The following is a 27,372-nucleotide window of genomic DNA, read 5'->3' on the forward strand; positions in this document are numbered from 1 at the left end:
CTCGACGCTTGGCTCGAGCATTTCGAAAACTGTGCAGTGGTGAGTGTCGTCAAGACGTGGTGGAAACCAAGGTGAAACCAGTTCCAGGCGCCGTGGGGTTGGGCGGCCATCCCTCATTACACATGGCGGACGTCGTGGGCTGGGCAGACCGGTAGAACAGGACAGGCGGCGAGCTGTGGCGGAACTAACGTCAGACCTCACTGCTGGGCAGAGAACAGGTCAGTCTGAACACGCAGCGAACGAAACGCTTCCAACGATGGGCCTCCGCAGCCGACGATCCACATCGCCAACTACGACGAAACGGCCCCTTGACCATCGGCACTGGACGTTGGAGTAGTGGCGGAGCGTTGAATGATCTGACGACTCCCGATACCTTCTTCACCCTGCCGATGAGACTGCGCAAATCCATCGCCTTCCAGAGGAACAGCTCCTTGGCACCTTTACTGCGGGACGCAGACAAGCTGCCGGCTCTGGAGAACAGTCACGTGGGCATCATGATGTCCAAGGAGTACTTTACGATGGCTGCAGACCACGTGCTCCCCCTCATGACTATTATGGTTCCCCACAGCAGTGGCATTTTTCAGCAAGATAATGCGCCATGTCACAAGGCCAGAAGTGTGATAGATTGGTCCGAGGAACACAGTGGCGAGCCCCAATTGATGTGCTGCCCCCCCTCCCCCCCCCCCCAGCTCGCCAGATCTGAATCCGATATGACTGAACGCAGCGTCGTAGCTTATCGCCTTCCTGCCCGGAACTTACAGGAATTAGGTAAGTTGTGTGTACAGATGAGGTGCCATCTCGCTCCAGCAGCCTGCCAAGGACTCATTACTTCCATGTCGTGACGCGTCGCCGCTGTCACCCGTGCCAAAGTTCGACATACCGGCTATTGGGTAAACGGTCCTCATGTTCTGGCTGGTGAGCGTGCATTGATGTTCTGACTTGCCTCAGACGGATATTCTGTTACGTGGGGCAAGATGCCAGTCCGGTTTCCAGAGAGAATTTGTCTTTGGAGAGGGGATTGGAGGGGTGAAGAGCAGAGGCAGTTGCTGTCCCCTGCCCCTCACGGCTACGCCTTTGCATACTGCAACAGAACCTAGCTCAAAGTGCTACCTGCTTACCGTACTTCAGCAGCATAACAAATGTCGAATAACTTTACCTCAAGTTAAGAACACACTCGTATACATTGAGACAAGGCTTCAATGAATTTCCTTAATGTGTTACTAGACTCTTCTGTCGCTGCTTGGTTGAACTTTATGAAATGAGTTTCAAAATGATTTTCGTAACTTTGGTTGCGTATATTTCAGAAATGGGAATGCGTAGTGAGCCGCGCTCTCTCCCAACTATGCGTTTTCGTGAACCTCGCTGTCTGTCTGTGTTTGGTTTCCCGCTCTTGTCACGGTTACGTCGTGGTTCTTCTTCCTTCTACGTGTGGCACCAGTGACGTGTATCGATATTTGCGCCGTGTACCATCTTTGGTTTCGGGCATATAGTTTCCGGTTAGGGGGTCTGGAGTGAGTCGGTCGGTTGTTGCGGATGAGGGAAGTTACCTCCGCGCGGTGCGGTCGGCTGGGGCCGCTGGCAGCCTCTGCTCAGTGTCGGAGCGTGTGTGGAGCTGTCCGATCGCTACGAGCTTCGTGGTTCACCGACCCAGGACGTCAAAGTTGAGTAGTGGTTTCAACTACCCAAGCCACGTCTATTCATGTTGTGTGGTTCGTTTCGGTGGTTCGCTGTTGTGGAGGTTTCCTGGTGAGCAACACCGAGTGTTTCTACTGCTGAGATTTAGCCATCATGCGGTGCAATTAACTATTTTGGTCGACTATGATTTGAGTGCACCAGTAGAATTTTCTGTCTTGTGGCCGTTAGTGTTCTGCTTACCTGCCATGGCCACTAACACAATTTCAGGCAGCGTCCTTTCCTAACCTGATGTCGCTTTCCAACATGGTGTGTAATTTTGACAGCTAATACATACTCAAACCTTTCTGGTTTAAGTTCTCATGTAGGGTTCTGACAGATCAAGTATAGTTGGGCTCACCGCCTGTCTCGCCTAAGTGAACGAGGAGAGACCGACCTTCCTGGAGGCTATCTGAGTGCCACCGGTGTTTAATTATTTGTTGTCAGCTACATCAAATTCAAGGCTTATGGTTATTTTTTCATTTACTTAAAAATTTTGCAGAATCAATTTTTGAGTTTATCTTTCAAGCTTATACATTGCGGCCTTCCGCCTTCAAAAGTCTGTGGTAATATAAACTAAAATTTTGAAATTTAATTGTGGCCCTCAGCCATTGGTATTGCACTTTGCATATGTTGCTTTTTTTAATTACTTTATTGCTATCTTAATTGGATTTTTATCTCGTTGATATTTAAGATTTCTTGTTGTTAAACATTCTGGCGTTCTGCCTTCAAAGGTATATGGTAATATTTTCCAAAATTTTGAAATTTAATTGTGGCCTTCAGCCATTTGTATTGCACTTTGTGTATGTTGATTTTTTAAAATTATTTTATTGCTATCTTAATTGGATTTTTTATCTTGTTGATTTGTTAAGATTTCTTGTTTGGAGGCCTTCAGCAGTGAAATAGTTGCATTCGGTAAAGGTCCTGTGCCGCTGTTGTTGTAAAGGTTGTTGTTGTTGTTGTTGTTGTTGTTGTGGTCTTCAGTCCTGAGACTGGATTGATGCAGCTCTCCATGGCACTCTATCCTGTGCAAGCTTCTTCATCTCCCAGTACCTACTGCAACCTACATCCGTCTGAATCTGCTTAGTGTATTCATGTCTTGGTCTCCCTCTACGATTTTTACCCTCCACGCTGCCCTCCAATACTAAATCGGTGATGCCTTGATGCCTCAGAACATGTCCTACCCACCGATCCCTTCTTCTAGTCAAGTTGTGCCACAAACTTCTCTTCTCCCCAATCCAATTCAATACCTCCTCATTAGTTATATGGTCTCCCCATCTAATCTTCAGCATTCTCCTGTAGCATCACATTTCGAAAGCTTCTATTCTCTTCTTGTACAACTAGTTATCGTCCATTTTTCACTTCCATACATGGCTACACCCCATACAAATACTTTCAGAAACGACTTCCTGACACTTAAATCTATACTCGATGTTAACAAATTTCTCTTCTTCAGAAACGCTTTCCTTGCCATTGCCAGCCTACATTTGATATCCTCTCTACTTCGACCATCATCAGTTATTTTGCTCCCCAGATAGCAAAACTCATTTACTACTTTAAGTGTCTCGTTTCCTAACCTAATTCTCTCAGCATCACCCGGCTTAATTCGACTACATTCCATTATCCTCGTTTTGCTTTTGTTGATGTTCATCTTATATCCTCCCTTCAAGACACTGTCCATTCCGTTTAACTGCTCTTCCAGCTCCTTTGCTGTCTCTGACAAAATTACAATCTCATCACTGAACCTCAAAGTTTTAATTTCTTCTCCACGGATTTTAATACCTACTCCGAATTTTTCTTTTGTTTCCTTCACTGCTTGCTCAATATACAGATTGAATAACATCGGGGATAGGCTACAAACCTGCCTCACACCCTTCCTAACCACTGCTTCCCCTCCATGTCCCTCGACCGATAACTGCCATCTGGTTTCTGTACAAATTGTAAATAGCCTTTCGCTCCCTGTATTTTACCGCTGTAAAGGTTATTAAATTACAATAAATGACAATTAGAAGGAGAAACTGACCTCAACCTTTGGCCGTTCTGCCCTTCGGGTTTAGCGGGCGTATCACGTACAAGGCTGCAATTTGCGGAATAATTGGCGAAAATGGCCGCCTCTCCTCTCCCCCTCCGTCACCAGTCCCCCAGCAGATGGCGCAGGGTATGGACCGTCATCTCTGACCATCAGCCAGTGGCACTCGAGAGACTATGTAAGTTTCATCAAGAAGACGAGTTCTGGGCGTCCGAGCATGAGTGATGCAGATGCGCAAAAGGAATGTTACAGGCATTTATCTGGATGCCTACTACATCAATCAGTCACGCGTCTTGACAGTTGAAGCTGGTGCCGCACAAGAGACTGAAACTTGATGCCTACAAAGGGCAGTTGCTGCAAGCGCTACAACCTGATGTCAGGTCAATATGCAAAACATTCGCAATTGAGATTCTGAATCGCGTCGACGATGACCCAGATATTTTCAGAAGATGATGTTCACAGACGAAGTGTGTCCGAGAAGGTAAACCGACACAGCTTGAGGATCTTAGGCTCTGAGAAACGCCATTGCAGCATGCAAATTGTGAGTGACAGCCCAAAATTAAACGTGCGATGTATTCTGATTCATGGCCGTGTAGTGGAACCGTTTTTCTTCGCAGAGGCTTGAATAACGACTATTAATCTGGACATGTTTGAACAGTTTTCGTTTCCTCAGGTCGGGGAACTTCAATGTGACTTCATGTAACAGCAAGTTGGTGTCCCTGGTCACTGAGCCTTCATCGTTAGGAAAGCTTTGTATGGCAATTCTATTGTAACACCCCACCCGCCACTTATCTGGTTTTGGTGTGTGTTCACCCCAGGTAATTGACTAACAGATCAACAGAGAGTGCAAAACATCCGCAATGTCGGATAATGCAAAGAAAGTAATAAGGCCCTGTGACTCCTGATTGAACTGCGGTGGCAGTGTTGACATTAATTGATTCAGAATTGATCCCTTTTAATTAAAAGAGGTGCACACTGATGTTATATTCAGCTACTGAACACCAGATGCAAATGTTCAACATAAAATTAATTAAGAAAGTGACTTGGGATTTCAACTACTTGATTGAAAACAGATGCAGTCGAGTAGCACAGATTTATTTTAACTCACGACCTTCAATCATCACATTACATGACTCTCCTATCAGGCAGTGCTAATAAATTGCGTTTGCGTGGAGTAAAGCGCGATAAATCAAAAGTAATTCCTATCAACTGACCCAGGTGTAATGCGAAGTGTGAGAAGAATTCTACAATACACGGCCCAGGAAACCCTCGTAGAAACTTTGCTCACATGATCCAACAAATTAATCAGTGACCGGAGCGGGCGCAATATCACCGAATTCAGCGTGGCGGAGCGGCGTCGTTATGCGCGCGTCTATTCACTTCTAGCTGTCTTGCTCAGTACATAGCTGAAAGAAAACTTTCTCTCTCCAAGCTCAATCGTTCCATTTGCTAAGTCCTAAACTGCAGAGATGCTCACTCTCTCTCAGGCAAGCTGAGTAAAGAACGCCACGTCTGCACTCTAGGCAAGCTGGGAATGGAAGATCCCTATGGAGACTTCTGCCAGTCCGCTCTTCGCCTTGGTTTCCCCTCCAGCAAAATCACTTACGCCAATTGCAGCGCAAGTCGCGTTAATTATGCGTCACTTCCCAGCGCCGACCAATGGGAAGTGAACAAATTCCCACAAAATTTCCCTTTCTCCCAACTTCTGCTATTTAGCTCCTCCCAGGCCACCCATCAACACAAACACCAATTTTTTCAGAATTCTGATTCCCAGGAGAGTACTTCAAATTCCTTCGTCCTGTGTTCCCATCGGAGGCCGGCGTATTTCATTCTGTCGCTCTTCACCTGATTTACTTCAGACTCTGTGGACCGTGAATTCAGCGTGAAGTTGCTATGGTCACAAACACGTATATTTTGACCTTTGTTGACCGCCCCACCGTAGCTTTGCGCGGCTTTCTCCCCTGTTTCACTGAAAGCGGGAGGATGGACATTTATCAACAGGTGTACAAGTTCTCCATCTGCTTCCCGGTACACCAGCATGGGGTCAACCACCCCTTCTCACTGTCACTCATCTTAAGCCAGCTGGAGGCCGCAACCTGTTACCGCTTTCTGAAGAGTTTGAGTCGCCCTAAGCTGCCTATTGTCGCTTCCCTTCACTGTTCCCCAGCCGCGTGCCGTGGTCAACTTGAATACTTCCCTGGGATAAAGTAGCCTTCAGTAAATCGACGCGTTTCCACAAAGATTTCATGTCGTGTGAATTACTTTAAAACCATCACCTGACATTAATTACTCCAATACGTCCATACTATACCCTCTACAAGACACATTGTGCCGTGTCAGTCATTTTTGTTCAGCCCTACTGTTCGCTCAACGTGAGTTAGCTGATCTTTAATGACTTCATGTCAGGGGCATAGTTCTTGCCATCTTACACTATGTCACTGAATTGGCCGAGGGGGACTCATTTACTGGCACCCTAGGTTCCCAGACATAGACTCCTTAGATTTCCTTCTATGGAGCATTGTGAAGGACGCAGTCTACTAGCCCTGGTGCAAAGCCTGTAGCCTGTAGCAACTGTACACGTCAGCCAGGACAGGGTAGGTCTCACACAGTGTCTGTTCTTTCCATTCAATTTCCTGTATTCATATTTTTTTTATTATACTGCTTTTGCCTATGCGCTCCATTCGGTTGTTAGTAACTGCCAATTCTACCTTCTACTCCGTTTACATATCACTTTACATGTGTAAGATCTCTTCGTCCGGCCATTCTGATTTAGTTTTCCCAGAATTTACCTAAATCGCTTCAGCCAAATTTCAGGATGTTTCCCTTGAAAAAGCACGGCCAAATTCTTTCCCCATCCTTGACACAATCCGATGAGACCGAAGAACTCGCTATTTGGTCTGCTACCCCAAATCAATCAATCAGTCTTGTCAAGTACTGATTTATTTTATTGGATTTGTTAATTTAAATTAAAATGTTATACAGGTACTGTTTTTTCCAGTTTAGTATTGATGTTTTTACTGGTTTGCTCCGTTTATACTTATTCATTTCCGGCCGGAGTGGCTGTATGGTTCTAGGCGCTACAGTCTGGAGCCGAGCGACCGCTACGGTCACAGGTTCGAATCCTGCCTCGGGCATGGATGTGTGTGATGTCCTAAGGTTAGTTAGGTTTAATTAGTTCTAAGTTCTAGGTGACTGATGACCCCAGAAGTTAAGTCGCATAGTGCTCAGTGCCATTTGAACTTATTCATTGTTCAGCTTTTTACCTTTTTGATTACATCATCAACGCACAGTCAAATATACACTGAAGCGCCAAAGAAACTGGTATAGGCATGCACATCCAAGTACAAAGATAAGTAAACAGGCAGAATATGGCGCTGCTGTCGGCAACGCCTATAGGAGACAGGTGTTTGGACCAGTTGTTAGATCGATTACTGCTGCTACAATGACAGGCTATCAAGATTTAAGTGAGTTTGAACGTGGTGTTATAGTCGGCGCAGGAGGTATGGGACACAGCATCTCCGAGGTAGCGATGAAGTGGCGATTTTTCCGTACAACCATTTCACGAGTATACCGTGAATATCAGAAATCCAGTAAAAGATCAAATCTCCCACAAAACTGCGGCCGGGAAATGATGCTACAAGAACGGGACCAACGACTTCTGAAGAGAATCGTTCAACGTGACAGAAGTGCAACCCTTCCACAAATTGCTGCAAATTTCAGTGCTGGACCATCAACAAGTGTCAGCGTGCGAACCATTCAACAAAACATCGTCGATATGGGCTTTCTGACCCGCGGTGGCCGTGCGGCTCTAGGCGCTGCAGTCCTGAACCGCGGGACTGCTACGGTCGCAGGTTCGAATCCTGCCTCGGGCATGGATGTGTGTGATGTCCTTAGGTTAGTTAGGTTTAAGTATTTCTAAGTTCTAGGGGACTGATGACCTAAGATGTTAAGTCCCATAGTGCTCAGAGCCATTTGAACCATTTGAACGAACCTGAAGGCCCACTCGTGTACGCTTGATGACTGCACGACACAAAACTTTACGCCTCGCCTGGGCTCGTCAACACTGACATTGGACTTTCTGTTTTCTACTTTTTGCGAGATGGTCTCAAAGATGTGTTTGATTTTTGGACTTTCTTCCAGGACTGTCACGATCAATCGCAGTACAATTCCAGTTAGCATCAGACTATCAGTCTTCTGGTAATGGCGGTTACTTAAGCAGTGTATTCAAGGATCACTGCCCCCCCCCTCCCCGCCCTTCCTGTAGCTGGATAGTACCAGACAAGAAGAGTTGATTCTGGTAGACACTGATTTGGATCCCGAAATGGATAGATGAACCACACTGTACCTGGAAAGACGTACTAGGATCCCAGCTCTGGGAAGTTGAGACTGGACAGTGTTGATTTTCTGATGCATTCGAATGCATGTCGTTATTATGTTGTATATGGAAAGTTCAAAAAGAAACGAGCTGGGGGCATAATTTCAGAAACCGGTACCTGTATGTTAGAAGTACTGACCCTGGCTGTTGAGTCACTTGTCCCACTGTGACAAGGCGGTGAATGGCTGCCTCATAAAATTTGTGGGGCTGCGATATTAACCAGTTCAGCACGTGCAGCTCGGCGTCGTCGTCCGAAGTGAGTCGTTTGTGCCTTTTTTTAAGGGGACCAAAAATGGCGATATCACAGGAAGGGGGGCCGAGAATCTCCCATTTTAATTTCTGCAGGAGTGCCGCGACTGTGTTGGCCGTATGAGGCTTTGCATTGTCGTGGAGCAGAATCACCCCATGGATGAGATTGCCTGCTCGTTTTGATTTGATCGCTTGGCGAAGGGTCGTCAGGGTTTGCGAGTAACGCTGGGCATTCTTTATTGTCCCGTGCTGCAGGAAGTGAATCAGAAGGGGGCCATCTTGGTCAAAGAATAACGTCAGCATAACCTTTCCTGCACTCGTGTGGACGGCCTTGAATTGTTTTGGTGGTGGTGACCCTGGATGCTCCCACTGGAGACTTTGTCGTTATGATTCTGGTTCAAAGTGATGACAACATGACTCATCCCCAGCCACCACTCGTGCCAGGAACGCATTCCCTCCCCGAGCATAGCGCTGCATATGGGCAAGACAGTGGGCCACTCGGCGTGTTTCCTGGTGTGGTTGAAGACTGTGGGGCACCCATTGGGCACACACTTTGCGCATGTGCAGTCGTTCCTTTATGATGGTGTGAACACTTCCGACGCTCAGTCCGACCATTTCGGCTATGGCTTTCACTGTCATTCGGTGGTCGTGAGTAATGAGTGCATCCACCAGCTGGACGATGCCATCGGTAATGCAGTGTGGTACTCCAGACGGTGCATCATTGGCTAACGACACCTGTCCTCCCCTGAAACGCTTGTGCCCCGCCTTCACCCTTGCGAGGGACGTGCAGTATTCGCCGTACACTTGTGACATTCGTCGATGAATGTCCGATCCTCCTACTCCTTCCGCTGTCAGAAAACGAACAACACCTCTTTACTCATGTCACTGTTTGCAATGCGACTGGCAGCGTTGGATGATCTGTTAGATCTGTATAGTCACGTGACGGGTACGTGTGGCCTCTAGCGACGAGCTGTGAACTTCCATGCTCTGGTCGGAACCCCACCTCGTGACACACGCAACGGTATTAACCTCCTGCCACCGGTTTGCGCATTCCAGACTCCGGTTCGTTTTTTTTGAACGCCCCTTATATTACCGGGACGGTATCCTGAGTTTGGTTGTGTAAGTAGGCTGTTTATGTTTTCTTATTGGCAACGTTACGCAGCGCTCTGTATGAAAATCACTGGCTGTGCTGTGTGCAGTCTGTGGCCAGTTTGCATTGTTGTCTGCCATTGTAGTGTTGGGCAGTTGGATGTTAACAGCGCGTAGCGCTGTGCAGTTGGAGGTGAGCCGCCAGCAGTGGTGGATGTGGGGAGAGAGATGACGGAGTTTTGAAATTTGTAAGACTGGATGTCATGAACTGCTATATATATTATGACTATTAAGGTAAATACGTTGTTTGTTCTCTATCAAAATCTTTCATTTGCTAACTATGCCTATCAGCATTTAGTGCCTTCCGTAGTTTGAATCTTTTATTTAGCTGGCAGTAGTGGCGCTCGCTATATTGCAGTAGTTGGAGTAACCAAGATTTTTGTGAGGTAAGTGATTTGTGAAAGGTATAGGTTAATGTTAGTCAGGGCCATTCTTTTGTAGGGATTATTGAAAGTCAGATTGCATTGCGCTAAAAAAATATTGTGTGTCGGTTTAAGCACAGTCATGTACAATTTTTCAAAAGGGGACGTTTCATATGTCGACCCTTAGCCGAGGATGCCTCACTGGAATCTTCTGATTTTTTCTTGTAGTTTGTGTAATTAGCGTAGCTATTGTTTATTGCTAGCGCGTAATTGTAGAGAGAATCTCCTTTGTAGTTGCAGTCTTTCATTGTTGTACAGTAAAACAGTTGTGGCATGCATGTAGATTTGCACCAAGTATTTCGCATTTGCGGTTGCGATTAACTAGAAATTATTTTCAGTGCTATGTTAATGTGTTTTCTTATTTTTACTCTTCAAATTGTGCTTTTCTGTGTTATCATGTGAAATATTGTGACAATTATGGCGTGTGAAAAACGTAATACTAGGCTCCAAAGTAAACTGAGAAATGACAGTGAAGACGAAAGCAGTGTGTTATCGCCACCGTGTAATGAATTAACTAATTGTCAACATAGTAATTTGCTAATTGTGCATAGGGAAATGGAGCGGGCGGTAAAGAAAGGTGTAGGCAGTGAAACAATTAGTGAACAGGGAAGCATTATCGATCGATCGCTCGCCAACAGCTCGCCTCAGGAATCCGAAATGACAGGACACAATTTTGCAAATACTGTAGATTCAGGTTTTGCGTCCTCATCGTTTTCTCAAATAAGTCAAGACACATTTTCTGCTTGTCAAAATGTGAATGTTGCTGGTGCAAATACACTGCCGAAAAGCGTAGAGGAAGAGATTCCAGACACTAATGCATTGTTATTACAGCTAATGCAACAAATGGAACAAAATCAGAGACAAACACAGCAAAAGCTTCATAAGTTAGACACAATGGAACAACACCAGAGACAAACACAGCAACAGTTAGACACAATGGAACAAAATCAGAGACAAACACAGCAAAAGCTTCAAAAGTTAGACACCACACTTGAACAAACACGTGAAGATTTAACTACTGAGGTACATAACATTGAATCGAAATGTCAAAAAGTCTGTAATGAAGTAAAAACACAAATTTGTGAGCATTTTCAACCTATTTTTTCGCGGCATGAAAATGCATTACAGAATCACGAAGCAGCCATAAAAGAACTGCAAACCATTGTTCATGAAAATCACGACACCTTACAAGCTAAAATTGACTCAGTTGCATCTACCGATTCGGTTACGCAACTTGCAAAAACTCAGGAAAACTTAAAGGACACAATAGATACTCTGAAACTTGGTTCAGAAAAACACACTGAGGAAATAAGTACACTATCGGAGAAAGTAGCGGAACTTTCGGATCAGTTCACTAACTTATCTACAAAGGTAGATGATGATCTGAATGACACAAGACTTGTAGCCATCACTGACACAGGAGAGTATGAACAAATTAATAAATTCAAACAAAATCAGAATCAAATTAATACGCAACACAAAAGAGAAATCCAGGAAGTACAAGATCAGCTGACACAAGTAATACAAAAATTTCATATTTCAGAGGACACTCGCACTCCAACACGGGAAGAGGGACTTAGAAATACGGAACAACCACAAAATAATAACACAGGACACTTCGGAAATTATGAAAGAAATTGGCAAGGCACACCCAATTTTGAGATGGAACCGCCGAAACGACGTAACAATGACTGACATGTGACTCGCCGACACGATGATTTTGACTATAAGCTGTTCATTACTACACGTAAATTCAAAACATTTAAGAATTCTGGCAACGACATTCATCCACAAGCGTGGCTCCATCAATTCTCTCATTGTTTTCCTCCCAACTGGTCGTTAGAACACAGATTAGAATTTATGTGTGGTTACTTAGAGAATGAACCAGCTGTAAGAATGTGATCGGTCATTCACGATTGTCACAGTGAAGGAGAATTTTATCATTCCTTCCTCTCAGCATATTGGTCTCAAGCTACACAAGACCGAGTAAAACATAGCATCATAATGATGAAACATTTCGAACAGTCTGAATTTTCCAGTCTTGTGAAATATTTTGAAGACATGTTGCACATGAATCAATATCTTTCAAACCCATACAGCCCTTCAGGGCTCATCCACATTTGCTTAATGAAATTGCCTGAACATTTAAGAAATATTATTTTAGCAGGACGTTGCAAAGACGACATTGAAGCGTTTCAGGGACTCTTACAAGATTTAGAAATTGACACAGACAGTCGCGGGATGCGAAAACAGGAAAACAATCACTACAGGTCACATCCGTCACAATTCCGTGACGACAGAAACAAAAACTGGACACGACAAGTTTATTCTTACAACGCAAATCGTGAACAAAACAGACACCACCCATATGACAACCACTGGCAGAGTAATAGTTACAGAGAAGGATCACACTTCTGTAGTAATGAATATGACAGAGACAATCATAGAAACAGACAATATGGCAACCAGAACTATTATTATCACGGGAGACAGAATAACTTCAGACGCAACGGTCCACCGTGCAGTGATAATTCAGGGAGAAATTCTCCATCACTTAACCGACAAGAAAGGGACTACAGGAACTACCGACATGACGGCAGACGATATAATCATAACGACAGACCTGAATTTCATCAGAACTGGCGGGATTCAAACAAAGCAGGACACTCTCGACAAGGTGAATTTGTAGAAGTTAGGTCTCCTAATCCTAATAACGACGAGCGCCAACAAAGAAACAGACAATGACTCGCACAGCAGGCAGCCGCGTGCGCCAGCTGGCTCAGAGAAAAATTACATAGACGCTAACCCTGAGAAAAATTCCAGTATTCTTTACCAACGTATACCACACGATAATTACGTCGAAGTTGAAACACTGCGTACTAGGAAGAGTAAAGGTTTACAACATATTTCACATGTAAAACCGTTTATTGAGAGATAATCTGTTTTTTTTTTTAATTTAGTCTTTGCCATATAACTTTTCACGTTACATTACTAGTATGCTTGTCAGACTTAGAATCTGTTAACACGCAACAATGTTTGAAGTTAAATATCCAATCAAGAACCAAGAGAACTTATTGAAACAGAAATTACGAATGCATTGTTATAGTGAACAGACGTCACAGTGTTATTGTGTGTGTACATTCTTGCTTGTTAGTTGCACGATTACGTAACGACTATAAGGCTTACATACTTAGAACATGTACTGGTACTGCTAATGAGATTTTAATGCAACATTTTGGTTTACTTGAAAATACGTTCTGGATTTAAAGTACTTTCTGTGAGATACCAGACGACACAGTGGTTAGTTTATGTGACAACTACATGGTTTTATCACGATGCTACTAATGAGTGACAATTTACAATGTTGCTTTTGCGGTGTTTCTGTTTTATATCTGCACAGTTTTTCTTAATTATTCTGGAAAGTAAAACATGTTTTAGTAGTAACTTTTGTGGTATAGCAACAATGAAACAGCCTTATTCGTGGCACAACAATACGTTACTGTACAGTACTTTCTTCATCACGCCAATAAGCATAATAACTACGATATCTATACGCAAAGCATTTCACTTTTAATTATCATGAGGTAAGTACATTGACTTCAGCAGAACTTTGCTTACAGAGGACGATAACTACGACACTTCAACAGAATTATCTTACGGCAAGACGCACATTTAGCGCTACAGGACACGCATTTCAGTGATTAATTTTATACTTAAAACATTTATTTTTAAAGATTTTTGAATTACAAAGAAAGTTTTCCGTGATACATTTCATTCCATTGCTGTAATCTGTAACACCTGAGGGTATAATTACATTAATCCTCAGGGGGCTATACGCTTACTTTGTGTACCATGTGTGTGGCAAGCACAAGGAGCCCTAGCTAATATGGTATTTGCTTATACAACTTTACACATCGGTACCATATTTCTCCAACACAGAATTACGCAGCTACCTGATTATTTAACAGAGAAACAAACATTTTTTACTACATCAGTGAGACATGTTTATGCAATTACACAGTTGGGTAACTTCACACTTACGAAATTGTATTTTCTCTGTACTTTGTGAACTGATCATATTTTTTCGGACCCATTGCGATATTATGAGAGCTTTGCATGATATATTTGGTATGGGATCACGATTTTTGAAGTACGTTTGAGGTAGATGACACTTTTGACATGAGCAGAGAATTTTTTTTAGGTTTTGAAATTATTGGAGGAAGCTACGACGATTTTGAGAGTTGACTGAAGTGTTATGATGTTATTATTACGATGACTATGTGTATTATGCTGTTGCAGTATGTTTATGATCAATAAGCTGATGCTATATGAGTTATTTGAGTATGCTACGTATCTGTTATGATGAAATATTGAAGAAGTGTCGACGAATAAGGTAAGGAATAATGAGTAGTGGTTAAGGACTCTGGTTTGTGGAAAAGGTTGTTGGAAACCATGAATCGTACTTTAAGAGTTATGATATGTATGTAAATGCATGAGTGTATTACAACGCCGACGAAAATTTTTGGACACTGTTATATCAATAGGATTTTGTTTCTACACATTTGTAACACAAATTCTCAACCTGTGAATTTTTTAATATGAGACTGCCACTGTAGCGGAAACTGCTGTCGTAAATATTTCAGTAAGAAAGGTAAGTGACGTTGACGTAATGCGTTTTGGGCGCCCAGCTGAGAGGTAGTCGTCTGACAAAAGAAAGCCATTAGGTGCAAAAAAAAGAGGCCATTATCCTCGCTATTGACATTTCTTTGTCGAAAGTGTGGCAAATACGACACGCTCAAACTTGAAAACATATTATAACACTGTGGCGCTCTTAATTTATTATATTTACTGAAATGACTGAAATGACGAGAAATATTTTATGTCTATACACCTGATTATGACTACTGTCTTTCTAGTTGAGAGATTTTTTTACTACCTTATGAAATGCCATATGGCTAATGAATGATGTTTCATGCCTTCCTTTGTACATATTTGCTCATTTTCTTTAATATCTAGTTTCTAGCTGCACTGCAGCATTGGTTATTATAAAATTTAATAGGTGTACTAATATCACTATTTTCTGTCTACAGACCCAGTAAAGAATACGTTTCTCATATACTTTCTTAGAAAAGAGAGCACAAATAGACATTTCCCTTCACAGGAATTGCATAAATAATTTTTTTAATGACTTGGTAACTTTCTTGCAGAGTAAGTTTTTGTGATGCATCACTCTAGTGTTAAGATGTGACATAGGTATTAGACATGGCCATTTTTATTGTAATATTTTTTCTGCTTGAGCTGTCATGTTTAGATATAAGTTATTGCATTTGCTGCTGCTGTTTGCCAGGCATAGTGCTACTAAACTTCATTTTACATTACTCTGTTAAGCCAGTTTTACTACGAATTTATTTTCCTTGTTTGCTGCACGTGGCCTTATATTAGTTGTAATATTGCATTTGCTTTGCTAATTTATGCTGCTTGCTTTGCCATTTGTTTTTTTGGTCATTGCTGTTTGTGTTAATTGTTTTGTGCTGCTGCATTGCCTCGTCCCTTAGTTTAGCATCTGAGCTCAGTAGATTTAAGTTAACTTAAGATGGGGTAGGCCATATAAGAGAACAAGTTGTGATGAATGGAAAGAAATGAATTGAGAAGCTATAAGGAAATTGTTTGGCCAAAAAAGTATTTTGAAAGAGGATATGAACCAAAAAAATAGGGTTTAGGGACAACAGGTTTAGGTAGGATTTTCTTGGATATAAATGATGAGGTAAGATAATGGTAAATAAATAATGAAGTAAGAAATGTGTAAACATATAAATACAGAAAGCGTGTTTGGATAGAATTTTTTTGGTGGAAACAGATGTTGAAATAAGAGGAAAGATATATGGAATGAAGTTTTGGGGTGGACTGCAGTACCAAATGTCACACTGAAAACAAACACTGTCCTGTATTATTGTGTTACTACACTATGTGAATTTGTACTTTTCCTGTCTTAATGTGTTTAGCTAATAAGAGTTATGTTGTAGAATTTTTCTGATAATATGTTATTTACTTTGTAAAGATGTTTAAACATTATTTGTTCTGTTTTGTTTTAATGCTCATGTGTGGAGTTGATGTTTCGAAAGTTATTCTGATCTTTTATGTATGTACTCATGTCATAATTCCTGTAACACTGATGTATATGTTATTTCGATTCTTCTGTAAAGCCTGCATTACCACAAATGTTATCTGTATTGTTATGTTCTATAATGATGTATTTTGTATCTTTGTTATTGTATTCTCATGTTATAATATTGTAATTGACACCAGTTCATCAAATTAAGTAACTTGTAAGCATTCATTTCACTGCACACATTTCTGTTGGTCATAGTATATGCACAATATGTGAAAAAAAGAGGACTGTTAGTGTTTGGACGTATGTTGATAATTCAGCAAGGGACTGGTTAACAGCATTGCTGGTTCTAAGGACAATTCAAAAACTTTGTGAGTGCACAAGTGGTGGTTTATGGACTTGCTATATTCTCCGCAAGACTCTTCGATGGTGATTATGTACCAGCACAGTCGCAACAGATGGCTGTTGGCCGTCTCTACAAGGACTATAATGGGTCTGCATCTTAGATGGCCCACCAGTACCATTATCTCTACAAGGTCTACAGTGGGTCAACACCTTTGATGACTCACCAATACCATTATTTCTACAAGGACTACAGTGGCTCTGCATCTTTGATGGCCCACTAGTACCATTATTTCTACAAGGACTGCAGTGGGTCTGCACCTCTGGTGGCCCACCAATACCATACTCTCTACCAGAACTACAGTGGGTCTGCTCTGTGATGACCTACCTACCAATATTCTTCAAAACTTCTACTGACTCTGCTGTGGGTTTGCTCTGTTGTGGCCCATTACCTGTCTACATGTCAAGAGTCAGCACTGTCTTTCCATTTGAAGGACAACACTACTTCTTCAAGACTGCACGGAAATCCATTACTTCTGTGTGCATTTTATTTTACTGCTCAGACTTTGAGAAAAACACTGCAATTTTACTGTGATAAATGATCAGGACTGTCCTTATGGACTGTGAGAAAATTTTAGCTTTTGACCAACATTGTATCAATAAGTGTGTGCATTTGATATCTTTGTTATTGTAATTATGAAAAATTATATCAAATCATTACTGGCCACTGCCCAAAACAATTTGTAAAATTTTTTGTGGGGAGCTGTTCATGTTTTCTTATTGGCAACGTTACATAGCGCTCTGTATGAAAATCACTGGCTGTGCTGTGTGCATTCTGTGGCCATTTTGCATTGTTGTCTGCCATTGTAGTGTTCGGCAGTTGGATGTTAACAGCGCGTAGCGCTGCGCAGTTGGAGGTGAGCCGCCAGCAGCGGTGGATGTGGGGAGAGAGATGGCGGAGTTTTGAAATTTGTAAGACTGGATGTCATGAACTGCTATATATGTTATGACTTTTGAACACTAGTAAGGTAAATACATTGTTTGTTCTCTATCAAAATCTTTCATTTGCTAACTATGCCTATCAGTAGTTAGTGCCTTCCGTAGTTTGAATCTTTTATTTAGCTAGCAGTAGTGGCGCTCGCTATATTGCAGTAGTTGGAGTAACCAAGATTTTTGTGAGGTAAGTGATTTGTGAAAGGTATAGGTTAATGTTAGTCAGGGCCATTCTTTTGTAGGGATTATTGAAAGGCAGATTGCGTTGCGCTAAAAAAATATTGTGTGTCAGTTTAAGCACAGTCATGTACAATTTTTCAAAAGGGGACGTGTGGTGTCACCGCCAGACACCACACTTGCTAGGTGGTAGCCTTTAAATCGGCCGCGGTCCGGTAGTATACGTCGGACCCACGTGTCACCACTATCAGTGATTGCAGACCGAGCGCCGCCACACGGGAGGTCTAGAGAGACGTCCTAGCACTCGCCCCAGTTGTACAGCCGACTTTGCTAGCGATGGTTCACTGACAAATTACGCTTTCATTTGCCGAGACGATAGTTACCATAGCCTTCAGATACGTCATTTGCTACGACCTAGCAAGGCGCCATTATCATTTGCTATTTATCTTGTGATGCATGTACCGTCAGACCGATGTTCACCAATTATGAATTAAAGTTAAGTATTCCAGTAGTTACTTACGTTCTTTGCTACTATAAATTCCCTTAACTGTTCCTGACCTCACGCCAGCCTGCGTGAGCTTAAACGCATGCCTTTTGGCTACCCATCACTGTGGATTGGCTGTCTTGCCAGTCCACAACAGGAAGTTTCAGATCTTTTCTCTTTATATCGTTCACTAACAAAATATACCCCCCCCCCCCCCCCCCATGAACCATGGACCTTGCCGTTGGTGGGGAGGCTTGCGTGCCTCAGTGATACAGATGGCTGTACCGTAGGTGCAACCACAACGGAGGGGTATCTGTTGAGAGGCCAGACAAACATAAGGTTCCTGAAGAGGGGCAGCAGCCTTTTCAGTAGTAGCAGGGGCCACAGTCTGGATGACTGACTGATCTGGCCTTGTAACACTAACTCTTGGGTAAAATATTCCGGAGGTAAAATAGTCCCCCATTCAGATATCCAGGAGGGGACTACTCAAGAGGACGTCGTTATCAGGAGAAAGAAAACTGGCGTTCTACGGATCGGAGCGTGGAATGTCAGATCCCTTAATCGGGCAGGTAGGTTAGAAAATTTAAAAAGGGAAATGGAAAGTTTAAAGTTAGATATAGTGGGAATTAGTGAAGTTCGTTTGCAGGATGAACAAGACTTTTGGTCAGGTGATTACAGGGTTATAAATACAAAATCAAATAGAGGTAATGCAGGAGTAGGTTTAATAATGAATAAAAAAATATGAGTGCGCGTTACCTACTACAAACAGCATATTGAACGCATTATTGTGGCCAAGATAGACACAAAGCCCATGCCTACTACAGTAGTACAAGTTTATATGCCAACTAGCTCTGCAGATGATGAAGTAATTGATGAAATGTATGACGAGATAAAAGAAATTATTCAGGTAGTGAAGGGAGACGAAAATTTAATAGTCATGGGTGACTGGAATTCGTCAGTAGGAAAAGGGAGAAAAGGAAACATAGTAGGTGAACATGGATTGGGGGGAAGAAATGAAAGAGGAAGCCGCCTTGTAGAATTTTGCACAGAGCATAACTTAATCATAGCTAACACTTGGTTCAAGAATCATAAAAGAAGGTTGTATACCTGGAAGAATCCTGGAGATACTAAAAGGTATCAGATAGATTATATAATGGTAAGACAGAGATTTAGGAACCAGGTTTTACATTGTAAGACATTTCCAGGGGCAGATATGGATTCTGACCACAATCTCTTGGTTACGAACTGCAGATTGAAACTGCAAAAAGGTGCGAATTTAAGGAGATGGGACCTAGATAAACTGGAAGAACCAGAGGTAGTAGAGAGTTTCAGGGAGAGCATAAGGGAACAATTGACAGGAATGGGGGAAAGAAATACAGTAGAAGAAGAATGGGTAGCTCTGAGGGATGAAGTAGTGAAGGCAGCAGAGGATGAAGTAGGTAAAAAGACGAGGGCTAATAGAAATCCTTGGGTAACAGAAGAAATATTGAATTTAATTGATGAAAGGAGAAAATATAAAAATGCAGTAAATGAAGCAGGCAAAAAGGAATACAAACGTCTCAAAAATGAGATCGACAGGAAGTGCAAAATGGCTAAGCAGGGATGGCTAGAGGACAAATGTAAGGATGTAGAGGCTTGTCTCACTAGGGGTAAGATAGATACTGCCTACAGGAAAATTAAAGAGACCTTTGGAGAGAAGAGAACCACTTGTATGAATATCAAGAGCTCAGATGGAAACCCAGTTCTAAGCAAAGAAGGGAGGCAGAAAGGTGGAAGGAGTATATAGAGGGTTTATACAAGGGCGATGTACTTGAGGACAATATTATGGAAATGGAAGAGGATGTAGCTGAAGATGAAATGGCAGATACGATACTGCGTGAAGAGTTTGACAGAGCACTGAAAGACCTGAGTCGAAACAAGGCCCCGGGAGTAGACAACATTCCATTAGAACTACTGATGGCCTTGGGAGAGCCAGTCCTGACAAAACTCTACCATCTGGTGAGCAAGATGTATGAGACAGGTGAAATACCCTCAGACTTCAAGAAGAATATAATAATTCCAATCCCAAAGAAAGCAGGTGTTCACAGATGTGAAAATTACCGAACTATCTGTTTAATAAGTCACAGCTGCAAAATACTAACGCGAATTCTTTACAGACGAATGGAAAAACTGGTAGAAGCCGACCTCGGGGAAGATCAGTTTGGATTCCGTAGAAATGTTGGAACACGTGAGGCAATACTAACCTTACGACTTATCTTAGAAGAAAGATAAAGAAAAGGCAAACCTACGTTACTAGCAGTTGTAGACTTAGAGAAAGCTTTTGACAATGTTGACTGGAATACTCTCTTTCACATTCTGAAGGTGGCAGGGGTAAAATACAAGGAGCGAAAGGCTATTTACAATTTGTACAGAAACCAAATGGCAGTTATAAGAGTCGAGGGGCGTGAAAGGGAAGCAGTGGTTGGGAAGAGAGTGAGACAGGTTTGTAGCTTATCCCCGATGTTATTCAATTTGTATATTGAGCAAGCAGTAAAGGAAACAAAAGAAAAACTCGGAGTAGGTATTAAAATTCATGGAGAAGAAGTAAAAACTTTGAGGTTCGCCGATGACATTGTAATTCTGTCAGAGACAGCAAAGGACTTGGAAGAGCTGTTGAACGGAATGGACAGTGTCTTGAAAGGAGGATATAAGATGAACATCAACAAAAGCAAAACGAGGATAATGGAATGTAGTCAAATTAAATCGGGTGATGCTGGGGGAATCAGATTAGGAAACGAGACACTTAAAGTAGTAAAGGAGTTTTGCTATTTAGGGAGTAAAATAACCGATGATGGTCGAAGTAGAGAGGATATAAAATGTAGACTGGCAATGGCAAAGAAATCGTTTCTGAAGAAGAGAAATTTGTTAACATCGAGTATAGATTTAAGTGTCAGGAAGTCGTTTCTGAAAGTATTTGTATGGGGTGTAGCCATGTATGGAAGTGAAACATGGACAAGAAGAGAATAGAAGCTTTCGAAATGTGGTGCTACGGAAGAATGCTGAAGATAAGGTGGGTAGATCACGTAACTAATGAGGAGGTATTGAATAGGATTGGGGAGAAGAGAAGTTTGTGGCACAACTTGACTAGAAGAAGGGATCAGTTGGTAGGACATGTTTTGAGGCATCAAGGGATCACATATTTAGCATTGGAGGGCAGCGTGGAGGGTAAAAATCATAGAGGGAGACCAAGAGATGAATACACTAAGCAGATTCAGAAGTATGTAGGTTGCAGTAGATACTGGGAGATGAAGAAGCTTGCACAGGATAGAGTAGCATGGAGAGCTGCATCAAACCAGTCTCAGGACTGAAGACCACAACAACAACAAAATACAACGCTGTGCAGTAGGTGGGGTTCGTTGATTGGAGAGTGTAATGCATGGACCCACTTTTGGAAGTATGTGAGTTGCAGATTTATTACGAGGAGGAATGATGAGTCAGAACAATCGCTAGATTGCATTCGGACGTAAAAAAGGTTTTGAAATGAAGAACAAGGTATTATTTGGTGAGGTAAAAAGTTTATTTTTATTTTTGTAGTCTTCTATTTCTGGTCCACTTCATCCTCGTCACAGTACTGATTGATCTAATTTATTGTACAGTGGAAGTTGTTAGGTTAAGTGAATTTTTATATTAGAGTCTACTTTTTTATATATAAGTTCCTTCCTAACTGAAATTTCAGAACTTAAAGTTTGAGACATGTGTTTCATTGGCATTCTGTGTCAAGATTATGAACCCAGTTTCGCTGGATCAACTGTAGTTAGTTTTTAGCAATATTTTTAGGTGTTGCGGAGTCTTGTAGGGGATATTCGTAGTACATTAGGGGATATTCGTTTCCTTTGACCAATGCAGATTGTGTCCGTTTTTTTATTTTACCAGGGCCTATGTCAGTGCAGAAAGTTTCGTGTGTTTCAGGTTACATTCTTACACAGGTCGACATTAAAGTTTGGTTTGGTTTTTTTATACGCTTATGGTTTTTTCTTTTTTTCAAACAGTCCGCACTGACCAAGTCTGCTGAGCGTAAATTATTGGTTTGCTTATTTATTTGCATATGATTGAGATCCGTTTTCGCACTCACAGTATTCTTTTCAATTTCATGTAAGTGATGTGGCTTTGAGCACTGTAGCACATTTAGGTCGTCAGTTCACATTTCCAGGATAGTATTTACGACAACACACACGCATGTAAAAGGCACTCACAACTGTCACCCAGATTTCATTTTGTATTGTAATTTTATTACGTACACTGTTGTAGGGACCATGTGAGTCCACTAACTTGAAAGGCTGGAGCAAATTAAAAAATTAAAAAAAATATATTTGGGTTGCAAGTCCACCTTATCATTATCATGAATTATTATATTTGTGATGGACAAGAAAGTAAAAAAGAAAAAGAAAAAATGGTAACTCGAAAAAAAGAAGCAGTAGCGTTAGACGAATGGTAAGAGGATAATCACTGGATCACTGGTTCGAATTTCCCTATTGCTCTTTTTTTCGTTACATTCGAAAATGTGTATAATTTAAACATAAAATCTATAAAACATATGTTCACTAACAAAATGAGCAGTGAAGACAACTGCTCATGAGAAGCAGCAAATGCGGATTCGAGTCCCGGACAGGCATAAATTTTCAACTTAAGAAAAGGAAAAGTATCTGTCTGCGGAGCAGAGAACTGGTTTTCGTCGATTCCCGAATGCACTCCGCAGGATTTTTTATTTATTTTTGTTTTGAAATGGTAGGAATAGGATTAGTATACAGTCAAATAGGGGGATTAGCGTAGAAAACAAATTTAATCCTGGTCGCCTTATAACGGCTCTGTCACACGCTCTGATACACGTCCTCAATTTCCCTCGAACAACTAGACGGATAACACTTGTCGTACAAACATTCGAAGCACGTATATTTAAGGTGCCAAGAACATCTAATGAATGCAGTCTTAGAGCAACTATAGTGTTCCTTCCGAAGCTTCGGAGGACGACAGACTAGGTTAACATTTAAAAATATTTCTTTTTCGATAGCTTATCTTCATGCATAAGGCTCATGGTAACATTACTTGAAAATTCGGTGCCGAAAGTTGATCATTAGTATACTGTGAATCGTTACTGCTTCTGGGCGACTGTACAATTCCCTCTGGATTGCCAGAAGCAGATTCCAATTTGAAAGTTTCGACATAAAGTTTTTAACTTGGCTATAAAAGTGACCACCACGTGGGTGGTAGACAGGTGCTCACTTTGGTGGTATTACTTCTACCGTGCAAGTCAGTTGATGCTCCCCATCTACAGACACTCTTCATCCAATCTGGGAACACAATATCAGAAAAAATTTATTATGAACAATGTATGATTTGAAAATGTTCTCAATGTATATTTTTAAAATGAATTTGTAAAATTTCACGTTTCGGAACAAATGACCAACATTTTTAACGAGTTGTTTAAAAAAAAATGGTTCAAATGGTTCTGAGCACTATGGTACTTAACATCTGAGGTCATCAGTCCCCTAGAACTAAAACCTAACTAAGCTAAAGACATCACACACAGCCATGCCCGAGGCAGGATTCGAACCTGCGACCGTAGCGGTCGCGCGGTCCCAAACTGAAGCGCCTAGAACCGCTCGGCCACCACGGCTGGCGAGTCGTTTAAATGATTGACTTTTTCTATAAACCGAGGATCAAATTAATCGATATTTTCTCAAAAGAACAAGAAAATTTTAGGTAACAATTTTCAAGGCTCTGTGATGGAATATTGCACTTTATATGAATGCGTTGTTTTATGTGTACTGGCAACTGCGACAAGGGTTAGTTTTTCTGCCGTAAGCGATAATGCATGTTGAAAGCTTGCGTTCGCAGCAGCCCTACTCGGAACTATTTTGATACAAGGGAAATTGAAATTTTAATTCATTACTAATCCAAGTAGTTTTAAAAATTTATTTGCATTATTTCTTATTGATTTACTTACCTTATTAATCATCCGATTACTACCATTTTGGATGCGCAAAATATGCAAATGGAAAAAAAACTGCAGAATGAAACTCAGAATCGAATCTAGGTTCTTTGTTTCCGAGCCGGATGCCTTTGTTGCTACCCCAACGTCGCTTTCTTTTAACAGCGTAGGCCCTATACCTTATGGATACGCAAGAGGCAGTCGGAAAAGTTTCTTTCTAAGATTTCTAGGAAAAAATGTGTCCACGTGCCCCATGTAGTGCGACGAAAAACTTTCAGTTTTCAGTTATGTATCGGTCATGTTAATTTTGAGTCTATTGCGTGTCATGAACTGTAGTGGTGGTCTTCTCAAAAACGAGCTGTTGTTGCCCCAAAATACCTTGCAACAGTTCGTTTTAGGTTGTACACATGCGACCTGCCAAATATGAGCAGCATCGGTTGGCTGTCTCAGACTTTCCCCTTGCGCGTACATTTGATAGCAGGAGGCCTGAGTTTGATTATGGAGCACCAGCTTGTTGGAGGTGGTGTTTAATGGAACAGACGAACTTTGTGAGCTGACGGTGCATAAACTGCCACTGTTCTGAAGAACCGCGAACTACTCTGAGGTGTCTCTCGACGTACAGGAGATGAACGAAAATACTGTCTTAAACGGGGTGAACATAAATGAAACAGACAATTTGCAACGACGGATTCCTGACTGGAAATATAGGAAAACAGGTTCTGTGGTCGTGTGTCCGGAAATGCATCGTCGCCACGGTAGATGGCTCTGACGAATGACAGTTTCTCTCACGACATGCGTGTGTTCGTAGCATATTACGGGCTGTGTGAGTGAGACAGCGTACTGTTAACAGCAGAATGGTCAGGCACTCATGTCAGGAACAAGCCGAGATGGTGTTTGTGTGTGGCCAAAAAAAATGTTTCAAAAGGCTCTTAGCACTATAGGACTTAACGTCTGAGTTCATCAGTCCCCTAGAACTTAGAATTACTTAAACCTAACTAACCTAAGGACATCACACACATCCATGCCCGAGGCAGGATTCGAACCTGGACCGTAGCAGTCGCGCAGTTCCAGACTGAAGCGCCTAGAACCGCTCGGACACACCGGCCGGCATATGTGTGGCCAAGCAGATGGAAATGGCCGAGAGGCAGCGCGGCTACACCGAATCAAGTACCCTCAGGGACACCAACCACATCACAGAATCTTTGAAGCCCTTTTTGGGCGTTTATGTGACCATGGTTCCTTTCAGACATACAAACGTTCAGGGAGGCGGCGGACTGTGCTTACGCCACATTTGGAGCTTGTACTAGGGTTCGTCTCAGTATCCTGTAGAACCCGGTCCTCCATATTTGGTGTACGCACTGTCCCCCGCCTCCCTGCACGTTCGTCTGTCTAAAAGGAGTCATGAGCACACAAACGCCCAAAAAGGGCTAGAAATGTTGTATGATGTGGCTGGTGTGTGTGAGGGTACTCGATTTGGTGTAGTCGTGCTGCCTGTCGACCGTTTGCATCTGCTTGGCCGTACAGAAACACCACCTCGGCTTGTTCCCTAACACACGGGGAATACGTGGGACGTTGTTAGAGGAAGGAACTGTCATTCGTCAGGGCGATCTACCGTCGCAGTGCTGCATTTCCGGACACGTGTTCGTAGGAGCTTTTTCCCTCCGTTTCCAATCAGGAATCCGTTCCTGTTGTTTGCCGGTTTTATTAATGCTCACCCAGTATCTGTGATGATCAAATGAGGAAGTTGCAGAAAACCAGTGGGAAAAAGGTGCATTGCTTGTTGCCGTTGTGTGTTTCGTCACTCAAGTGGCCAAAGGTTCGAGTCTTCCTGTAACCGATAGGATTGCTACTGGGCGTTTATCGTTTGAACTGGAGTTGTGATTTTTCACCCATTCACGGCCAGTTGCAACGAGAACATGTGATTACTATTTTCGGCCATTGTGAGTTATATTCACATACGTTTAGCCTGCGACAATGTATCAGTTAACTTCGTCGCTTTGTGTTGCTGCCTCAACATTAAAATAATACAGTGGTCAAAATAAATGTTCCATATTGCCGAAGCTTCAATACTGAACGCTCTGATCCATAAATACGTTATTCAACATTGGTTTGTTTGTAATGTAATTTTATCGGTGAAAGTACATGTTTCTACCGTGAGGCGGTAGTATGTGCAGTCTATGGCAACCGTGACACCTGCAAACATTACAGTAGCTGTGTTGTGTGTCGTCACGAGAGTTTTAGTGCCTCGGGATGGTTCGCTCAACAGCAGCGCGTCCGCAGCTCGTGGTCTCGCGGTCGCGTTCTCGTTTCCCGAGCGCAGAGTGGCGGGTTCGATCCCCAGCGGGGTAAGGAATTTTCACCTGCCTCAAGATGATTGGGTGTTTGTGTTGTCCTCATCATTTCATCATCATTCATGACAGTGGCGAGATTGGACTGAGCAGAGATTGGGAATTTGTACGGGCGCTGATAATCACGCAGCTGGGCGCCCCACTAACCAAATCATCATCACCATCAACAACATGATCAACAACAACACAACAGTAACGCGTCAACAGAGGCTCTATGTAGTCATTCGAATGGTGCAGGGAACGAGATAGTGAGCGTCGCTTTCAGTCAAAGTGATGTCTCTAGGACCTGCAACAAGTTGCTAGTGACAGGATCAGTTGAGGATCGTTACAGAAGTGCCTGCAGAAGGTAAACAACAGGTATGCAGGACCGATATCTGTATACAACAGCAAGCACAAACCGTTAACACAGTGGTACATGTGCGTGGCGGCAGTTCCGAACAGCTACGGGAGGGCAGATGTCAACAGAACCGACACGAAACAGGCTCTATGAGCAGGGATTACGCCACAGAAGACCTCTCAAAGCTCTTCTTCTGAACCTGGATTGGGGAGGGGCTCATGTCGCATGCACACGAAACGAAGCTTTTTGGAGTTAGCAACAGTGGCAAACAACGTTCGTTTCGGATGGAACACGGGTGAGTTTCCACCCTGACAATACTACATTTGTGTGTGGAGGGAAAGAGGACAACAGTTACAGCTTAACTGTATCGCAGCCCGCCACCGTTATCGAGGCGGGTCAGTCATGTTTTGGGGTTGAATCATAAGTGGCAGCAGGTCGCCTCTTGTGCCACTACATGGGAGGATGACAAGTGTGAAGTGTCGGGACTACATACTTGCTCGTATGAAAGCTCCATTTGGTGAAAATATTGGAGTGGGGTTCACGCTGACGGACGACAACGCAATGCCTCAATCGTCACAATCTTGTGGACACTTACCTAGTGGATCGTAGAATTAGCGGATGGAATAGACCCCATAGTCTTCAGGTCTCAATTACATTGAGAGTGCGTGGTCCACGCTAAAACGTGTGGTCCGCTGTCGTCCTGTTCCGACAGAGACCTT

Source organism: Schistocerca serialis, chromosome 7 (assembly GCF_023864345.2).
Source record: "Schistocerca serialis cubense isolate TAMUIC-IGC-003099 chromosome 7, iqSchSeri2.2, whole genome shotgun sequence".
Lineage (NCBI taxonomy): Eukaryota > Metazoa > Arthropoda > Insecta > Orthoptera > Acrididae > Schistocerca > Schistocerca serialis.